Here is a 10,522-nt window from a genome sequence, read left to right on the forward strand (position 1 = left end):
ATTTAATGGGTTAACCCAACTCATAATAATAAGTTATATGTATAAAAGAGCATATAGAGGAGTATTTCATACATTTTCCTTCATAAATAGATACTAATTCTTAGATAATGATAAGATTTTAATTTTGTGTAATATAAATAAATAGTTTTGTATATGTAATATGAATTCTATCAATGTAAACCATCACGTCTTTGGTGGGCTAGCAGTGATGGTGGGGCATGGGCCTGACACACAAGAGGTCAGTGTTCGAGTCTTCTACCAAGCCTTTTAGTTTCGTACATTAATTTGGTGTTGTAACTATAGGGTCGGCTGCAGTATCTCCACTTTGATGCTCGGAATGAGTCCGAAGGCCTTGGGTAAAAAAATAATAATAATAATTAAAAAAAAAAATGTAAACCATGGATTGTCAGCATCTTACATGGATTGTCAATTTATTCCCACGGGCTTTGTTCCCAATGATATTTGACATTGAGTTCGAATTTCGAAAAGGGTAGGTAGAGTGGGTGGTCAATAACAGAAAAATAAAATAAAATAAATAAATAATAAAATATTCTCATTAACTCTCCTCTCGCCCAACACTCATCACTCATCCAATTGTCCACCACAATTATCCAAAACTGTAAATAAAACTCATTGCACTCCGTCTATTTTCACCTAAATTTATTTTTAAAAAAATATATATTTTTTTAAGATAAAATATTCTTTTAATTTTTATTTTTTCAAATAAAAATTTACGTTGAGATTAAGATTGAGTCTATCAGACAGACATGTAAAATAATTTGTCAAAAATTAATGAATAAGTTATTTTTATTAAATTTTTTTTTTTCTTTGTAAATATTTTATGACAAACCAAACACCAGAAAATAAAAAAGTATTTTACATCCAAACAAACGAAACCTTAACGCTTCAGTTTCGAAACTCTCTTGGTTTTCAACAATTAGTCTTTTTTCTTTTTATTATTTTTTTTCTTTCATGTAACGCTCAGCTTAGATTTCATTTCAACTCATTTGCATTCTAGTTGTTAACCTTTTAACACTTGCCTAGGTTTTCTCTAATAATTAAAAAAATTGACCATTTGCTTTTTACCAATTTATGATATGAAACTAATTCTCATTGTACTACTACTTTTAGAAAGTTAGTTGGTTGTCGAGCAAAACACATCTCCATTATAATGCAGTTATCTGCACAAGGATAATCACATAGATTCTGAGCTGTTGTCAATGGAACTGAGTGTCATTAAAGGTTTGAAATCTGTTATCTTCCTTTTGGAGATAAGTTTATGATAGATCAATCTTACTTGAGGCACTTTCAATGGGGTTCAAGCATTATAGGGACGTTCTCAAGGAGTTGTGGCATTTAAAATGGTGCCAACAATGATCTGGAAGACATGATTTTATTTTTATTTTTTTTATTTTTAATATATTGATGGAAAAAAAAGTAATCCTAGGCAGGGGCGGAGCTAGGATTGCAAAGTTGGGAGGCTAAAGATAATAAAATTTGAAGATGAATACAATAAAAGTTGTGAAATATTAGAAAATTTTCTTATAGAAGTGAAATATGGTAAGAACTGTTGGGAAATGTGCAAGTTTTAAAAACTTTTCGAGGGATTTTGATTCATAGATCTTGATTCATCACATAGAAACAAGTTTTATGCAAAAATAAAAATATGATGTATCATTCAATTAATGAATTGAATACTTACATCAAAGGTCTGAGTAAACTTTTAAATCTTTGCTCTAAAGTGAATGTTCTCACTTATTGTAGATCCCTTAGTAAGATACCTTCTCATTAGATCTCCATCTTCTTGGTAATTGTTTTGCCTTTAGGAATCACTCATAAGCCTCCATGAATGACCTTAGAAAATTAGGCTTGTGGGAGCCTCCATTAGATGAGAACATAAACCCTAATTTTCTAGAGAGAAAAAATAAATTCATTTTTCCTTCTTCTAAAAATCATCCCCAAAATATACATAAACCATGTATATTTATAGGCAACATAAAGGTAAAGAAAAAGAAATAACGAATCCTTCTCAATCTCTAATTTACATGTCTCAAATCTAATATGATTCCAATATCAAGTTGGGCTATGAGTGAGAATCCATTGGGCCTATTATTTTATTGGCTACAATGAATTAATAATTGGCCCGATCCATGGACCCAATTCAATTAATTCATAAATTAATTTTTACTCCACTAAAAGAAATTAATTGAACTCCAATTAAATAATAAATAACCTTTAAGTCAATATTACACTTTGACCCCTCTATGCATAATTAGTTATCGGATAAATAAAGCCATCAATCCGACTACTTAATGAATATATTTATTTTGGTACCTTTGATTATTTCTGGCTCGATCACAATAAAACATTTGTTTGACAAAAATAATAATTTAAATAAATAAATATATAATAAATCATTTTATCTGAAAACACACGAAGGCCTTCAAATTTACTTTGTGATCAACCATAATCAATACAAAATAAATACAAGTAGTAATGATACAAATATTGAAAATATAACCCTCTAACTATTAATTACATAACTACCCAAAGTGTCGATCTAAGGATCCCGAAGAATCCGCCGAACAAATCAAAGTAATTATTAATTAATAAAAGAGTTTATATTTTTCTCATGCTTAAGAGTCAAATGCCATGACGGTGATAGGGAGTAATTACATACGACGGCTTTCGCAATATATCTCAACCTAATGCGGATCCAGTTCAAGTCTTAATTAATTATGAGTCCATCCATAATTACTGACTATGAACAATTTATGATTACTATTTATATATCATGCATTGATTGCCATCACATACATATATATAAATATCTCTTGTAATCAAATGGACACTATCAATTCTATAATGAATCGAAATATAATACATTGAATTCACCAGTTGTATAAAACATAAATATTTCAGAAACGTCAGGAACATATGTCACTTAATCCAAACAAGAATTTGCTATGCCGGGGCATATAAATCCCAACAGCTCCCACTTGCCCTCATAGCCAATTCAAATTGCACCTAACTCCAATGTTATCCAGATGATGATCAAAATTATTGATCAATGACACCTTTAATAATGGATCAACAAAGTTGTGTTCCAATGCAATGTTCTAGCTACAAGTACTTTTTCTTACCGGACAATATCATGTAGAACATGATACTTCCTCTCAGTGTATCTTGTTCCTCTATAGAACCTTGGGTTATTGGTTTGGACTACTTCTGCACTATTGTCACAATATAGCTCAATAGGCAGGCTAGTATACTCTACAACCTCTAAATCAGTGAGATCAAACCAATAGGCTTCCTCCACCGCCTTTAAGGCTGCAATATATTCCACCTGCAGGTTTGAGTCAGTAGTTGAAATCTGCTTAACAATCTACTAACTGATTTTCCTTTCATTAAGTGAACATACACTAAGTCATGAACCTCATAGTATCTACTTCTGATTGAAAATCAGAACTAGCATACCTGACTAGGACCATATCATCACATCCATAAATGAGTATGATATCATTGGTTCTCCTTAGGTACTTAATGATATTTTTCACAACAGACCAGTTATCAAGTCCAGGATTGGACTGATATCATCTTACTATCCCTACAATGTAGCGGATGTCGTGTTCAGTATAGACCATGGCATATATGAGACTCTCATATGCCAAAGCATATAGTTCCAGTCTCATTTGCTCAATCTCCTCTACTAGTCTTGGAAAACTACTTACTAGAGAGAGCAATCCATATCAATAAAGCAAGAACTCATTCTTTGAGTTATGCATACCAAACCTGGTCAAAACTTTATCAATGTAGGATTATTAAGATAAGCCTATTTTCCTTTTAACCTGATCTTGCAAAAGCTTGATCCTAGGAATATAGCTTACATCTTGAAAATCTTTCATTTAAAAGTAATTGAACAACTACCTTTTTATTGATGACAAAACTTCCACGTCATTATAAATGAGTAGGATGTCATCAATATATAGAATTAAGAAAAAAAAAATAATGACATTCCCTTATACACTCATGATTTATTCACTAAGAAATCTTCTGGTATCTTTTTGTAGATTAACTTGCTTTCCATAGGAATCACCCTACTAGAAAGTTCTACAAGATCCCAGAATTTATTAGAATACTTAGATTCCAACTCTGATTTCATAGTAACTCGACAAAACGATCTGTATCCATATCGGTTCACGCTTCTGTGTAGCTTACTGGGTCCAACTCATGTTTAACAGGGATGTCCATAATGGTCTCACCTAAAAACATGATTCTGTCGGATTGGATGATAATCCTCCCACTACATCAATGTACCGATGCAAGAATCTGTGTACTAGATGATGCTAACGCATCAATAGGGAATTCATATATTATTCTCAATCTCTATAATAAGTGTGTTCACATGTGGTACATCTGGTACTCATACCAAATTCTCTAACATTATTCTATTAGGTATGTGATTCATAATATGATTCTCCTATAGATAAACAGTGAGTGAAAACAATCAACTTTTATCTTAAAATCATAAAATAATCTGTCCTAGTGACTTTTAGAGTAGCTATCAAATCTATCATGCGTATGATCTGTTTCCAACTTACTTGTCTATATCAAGCGCACATGTGCAAGACTACCCCATATGTGCATGTGATTCAAACTAAGATTTAGTCAAAAACACAGCTCAACGGTATCCTTGACACAGACTAAGATAGAATGCAGTTCATAATATGCATCGATGTCAATAACGCTAAACTCTTAAATGAAAGAGATAATATAGCATAACAGATCATAGATCTAACCATGTTAATCGGAATTCTGTTATTCCTATTTGATACCTAAATCCATTTAGCGTCAATTGCGGAAAACCTGGTACACCACACCCTCATTGACCATATAGTCTTTGCACTATCCCAAGAAATACTCATCTCCACGATCAGATCGGATTGTTTTGATAAGCTTACCTAATCTGTGCTCCACATCAGTCTTGACACTTTCAGAATGTACCAAAAGTTTAAGACTCGTGTCGCATCAGACAAATTTATCCAAAACGTGAGTAATCTTGCTTGGATGTTCATAAGACCACACATGTCTGTGTGTACCGACTCCAATTGTCCTTTATGTCTATTTCATTTGGCTTATTAAGCCCTTAGAGATATCTATCCTTCAAAACAAGATTCACAAGTTTGGTTTAGACTCCTCTGCCTCACTAGGTAATAAACCTTCTTTGACCAATCTTTAAATCTCATTTTGATTGATAACAACCCAAAAATAGACATTAAAAATACAATGAGTCAAGAATAACAAATTTTCTCTTAACCTTCAATCTAGAAGATGCAACATTAGTTTCTACATCCTGCAAATCTTAAGAGCTTTTGATTATAGTATATTAACCATCTTTCAATGCACCAGAAGCAATCGCATATCTATTCAATTTTATAAAACCAGTTTTACAAAATAACAATACAGTTTTATAAACCACAAGTGAAACATGAACTAGATTACATCTAACTTCTGTGCATAAAGATAATTCTCTAATACTAATATCCTCATACTCTCTAATTTCAGATGTAATACTCCCACTGACTTAGCTACAACCTTGACATCAGGTCAAGTATAAATATATATCTATATTATCGAGGCTTCTGGATTCCTGAAATCCTTGCAACAATTGCAAACATATTTAGTGGCTTTAGAATCTATCCATCAGGAATTAATATATACAACCACATAACATGGCTCAATGATTAAATATGCATTTTCCTATACCACGTCATTGCTTAGACAGTTCGTCCTTTAGTGTCTTAGTTAGCGACAAAAGAAACAGTTTTCTTCGCCCTCAACATACATTGCCTTATTTCCTTTAACCTTTTTGAATACCCATGTTTTGTGCTAGCCTAGTCCTATTATCATCCTTCTTCTTTACTTTGCCCTTCCACTTGGGCCTAGAAGAAGATGGTATAGACTAGGTTAGATTAATAGGATCGCCTATACTTTTGATTATTCCTATATCTGTTACCAATTCTATAAGAATATCAGCGAGTGTGAACTCAAACTGATTCCTTATTTAGTTCACTCTGGAAAAACTGAACCACTTTGGTAACAAGGCAATAATCATGTCAATTTAAAACTTACCATTCAAGTCAGCCCTATTGACCTCCAGTTCAAATTTTAAATACTAAACAACCATTTTCAAAATACAATTTCATACTGGAGTTCCTTAGGCTATCTTGATGGTGTTCAAGTCTGACATAGTACGTTGGCATACTCTCTCTCCAATCTCACCAAAACATCTTATTGACATTTGACATGATGCTTGAAGAAAATAAAATAATGTAAATGTTAGCTTTGGAGCGTATTAGAGGTAAACTCTAGAATATTGCACCAAGTCATATCATTTGTCTTATTTCACTTATTCAAAGCATTACTGTTCTCTTGGGTATCTTAAAGTAAAAGGATTCGGTTTAGGAGTAATAAATACATTTTGTACCACCATGTTGTGAATAAAATATCTAAGTTCCTTTTCCAGTCAATATAAATAACTCCAAAAATACATTAAATATGTAAGCAAGCAGATAAAATGGACTAGACATAATATCTGAATATAAATGAATAAAGTTATGCCGTTTGGGACGACTAATGCACCTGCAGTATTCATGGACTTAATGAATAGAGTCTTCCGGGCTTATTTAGATCAGTTTGTTATTGTCTTTATTGATGACATCTTGATCTATTCTCGGTCGGAGGACGATCATGCTAGACATCTTCGCATAATCTTGCAGACGCTTCGTGAGCACCAGTTATATGCCAAGTTCGAGAAGTGTGAATTTTGGCAGCGGGAGGTGAAATTTCTGGGTCACGTGGTGTCAGAAAAGGGGATAGCAGTGGATCCGGCCAAGGTTTCAGCAGTGGTTGAGTGGGGACAGCCTACATCACTTACTGAGATTCGAAGTTTTCTCGGTGTGGCAGGATATTACAGGAGATTCATCCAGGGGTTCTCCAAGATAGCAGGACCACTCACTCATCTGACCAAGAAGGGTGTACAGTTTGTGTAGGATGAACACTGTCAGCGAGCTTTTGATGAGCTGAAAAGGAAGTTGACTTCTGCACCAGTTTTGGCTACTCCGCAGAGTGGGATAGAGTATCTTGTTTACACGGATGCTTCGTTGCAGGGTCTTGGATGTGTATTGATGCAGGAGGAGCGACCGATTTCTTATGGATCTCGAAAACATAAGCCTCATGAGCTTAATTATCTAACACATGATTTGGAATTGGCAGTAGTGGTCTTTGCCTTGCGTATTTGGAGGCATTATCTGTTGGGTGAGTCCTTCAGATTATTCAGTGATCACAAGAGTCTGCAGTACTTGTTCACTCAGCGGGAGCTAAATATGAGACAGCGCAGGTGGTTGGAGTTTGTAAAAGACTATCATTTTTCTATACAGTACCATCTAGGGAAAACGAATGTAGTGGCGGATGCACTCAGTCACCGACCTGTTGGTAGTCTTTCTGCTCTATTCACTACTGAGTGGAATGCTTTAAAGAGTGTGGATGAGTTATCGGATGCTTTTATGGCTTGCATGGTGGTTACACCTTCCATCATACGCAAGGTTTTACAAGCACAACTCACCGATCAGCAGTGTGTCGACAAGGTCGCAGAGATAGCTTCCGGAGAGGTTCCATTCTACTATGTTGGGGCTGATGGAGGTTTAAGGTACAAGGGACGGTTAGTGGTACCTTCTGCTGATAATTTGAGGAATGATGTGATGACTGAGACTCATCACTCTGAGTTCTCTGTTCATCCAGGAGGCGATAAGATGTATCAAGAAATGAAGCGGCAATTTTGGTAGGCAGGTATGAAGAGGGACATTGCTCTTTTTGTTTCTCAATGTAGTACTTGTCAGATGGTTAAAATTGATCATCAGAGGCCGCCAGGAGACTATTGGTATGGCACCATTTGAGGCATTGTACGGTCAACCGTGTCGGTCACCTGTTTGTTTGATAGAGGTTGGAGAGAATCGATTTTTAGGTCCTGAGTTCATCAAGGATACCTCTGAAAAGATTGCTCTTATTCGAGATCGCATGCGTACTGCCCAAAGTAGGCAGAAGAGCTATGCTAATCGTCGTACTCGGGCTTTGGAGTTTCAGGTTGGGGATCAGGTTCTACTCAAAGTGTCTCCTATGAAGGGTGTTATGCGCTTTGGGAAGAAAGGAAAGTTGTCACCGCGATTTGTTGGTCCATTCATGATTACGGATCGCATTGGAGCTGTTGCTTATCGGTTGGCACTTCCGGATACTTTGGATCGCGTCCACAACGTGTTTCATGTTTCCATGTTGCGGAAATTTCTTCAAGATGAGGATCGGTATCAGCATATCGATGTTGAGAAGATTGCGTTGCAGCCGGATGCAACTTATTTAGAGCCACCGTGTCGTATTGTCGACCGACGAGATCAAATTCTTCGTAATAAGGTTATTCCTTTGGTTCGTGTTCAGTGGAGTCATCACAATGAGTCTGAGTCCACTTGGGAACGAGAGGATGTCATTCGCTTACGATTTCCTGAAATATTGGAAGAAGGTAAGAGTGAATTCCGAGGACGGAATTCCTTTTGTTAGGGGGGAAGAATGTAATACCTCTAATTTTAAAAAGGATATTCCTGGTATTTAATGGTATTTAATTTATTATTTAAGTGCATTTTATTTGATTATGTGTCATTATCTTTTTATTAGGTGCTTAATTGTTTTCTTTTGTGGTGATTTAATTTATTTCTTTTGTGGTGATTTAATTTATTTAAATGATATTTATTTTTAGTTATTTGATTGGAATTACTTGTTAGTGTTTTAATTATTTAAGTGGCATTAATGGTTTAAGTGTAATTGGTTTAGTTATTTGATTGGAATTACTTGTTAGTGTTTTAATTATTTAATTGGTATTAATGGTTTAAGTATAATTGGTTTAATTATTCTATGTGTGTCTTATTTTATGTGTGTCTTATTTGGTTTAATTGGGTTTACTAATTATTATTTTGTTCAATTAGATTATTTGTTAAGTATTTAATGGTGAATAGGGTAATTAGGTAAATACATCTAATTAGGGTTTTAATTGCAGTATAAATTAGGGTTTTATATTATGGCCGTCGTAGATTTCTACGTTAATTGGATGGGCCGGTTAGGATTGTGAGTTGGACTTAAATGAACCTAGGGTTTAGGAAAACTCTATAAGTATAAGGTAGACGTCTGTGTAGGGTTTTTTTTAAACAAAGCACACGTTTTGTGGAAGTGGGGAAGGAAAAACGCAGTTTTTCACATTCTGCCAAGGTTTGATCAAAGCTCCGATCCCGCTTCGTTGGTGGTCCGATCGAGCTAAATTTTGGAGGAGAGGTTCACGACTCAGTGATGCACAATCTGAACGGTGAAGATCAGAGTTTGACCTCGGGAACAGTGATTCGTACTCGTGAACAGTAACTCGGTAGCACAGGTTTTTTCCATTCTGCCCAGATTTCATCAAACATCCGATCCTGCTTTGTCCATGGTCCAATCGAGCTGAATTTTGGAGGAGAGGTTCACGACTCAGTGACGCATAATCTGAACGGTGGAGATCAGAGTTTGACCTCGGGAACAGTGATTCGTACTCTTAAACAGTAACTGGGTCGCACAGGTTTTTTTCCATTCTGCCCAGATTTCATCAAACATCCGATCCCACTTCGTCCGTGGTCCGATCGAGCTGAAATTTGGAGGATAGGTTCATGACTCAGTGTCACACAATCTGAACGGTGGAGATCAGATTTTGAGTTTGGGAATAGTGTTTCGTACCCGTGAACAGTAACCGGGTTTTGGAACTCGCCGGGATTTTTTAAGAAGACGACGTTGAAACTTTGAACAAAAGTTTCTGCGGCAATATTCTATCCTTACTCTTTCCCTTAGGCTTCATACTCTTTGCACTCTTAAATGATTTCAGGATTAATGAAGATTAAACCAAACTAAAATGATATCTGTTTTGCTATGAAACTGGTAGTTACAGTAGTGTCGTATGCTTGTTCAACCTAGACTAAGCATGTTTGTGGATGCATTGTGGTTATGTGGTTCACGTTTTTCCTTACCACTACTAGTATAAATTATTGGAAGGATGGGTCTAGATGATAGCTATCTTAACTTCTGTAATAGCAACTGTTGGAACTTAAATACTAGGAGGATTTGAGTTTAACACTAGATCGGTTTTGTGGAACACTATGATTTGAGCATGTCTACATACATACTGTGAATATTGTTTTGATGCTTACATTATCACAGTTAGTATCAACTGTGGAGGTTAGGATTTTGTGATACATACCCTACATATCTGTATGTCATTTGTAAGGTGTTAAATGGAAGTTTTAATTAATTTTGTCTTTATATCAGACTAAAGGGAACAACTTAAATTGGGCATGTATATGTTGTTGTTGTGACCCTGTTTATTAATGCTTATTTTATCACTGCTAACATTGAATGTTGGATGTTGGAATTTAGTTGATATATACTTGATTTATTGGTA

Source organism: Cornus florida, unplaced genomic scaffold (genome assembly GCF_030987335.1).
Source record: "Cornus florida cultivar Cherokee Brave unplaced genomic scaffold, ASM3098733v1 CherokeeBrave_3.0.0_Hap2_Chr11, whole genome shotgun sequence".
Taxonomy (NCBI): domain Eukaryota; kingdom Viridiplantae; phylum Streptophyta; class Magnoliopsida; order Cornales; family Cornaceae; genus Cornus; species Cornus florida.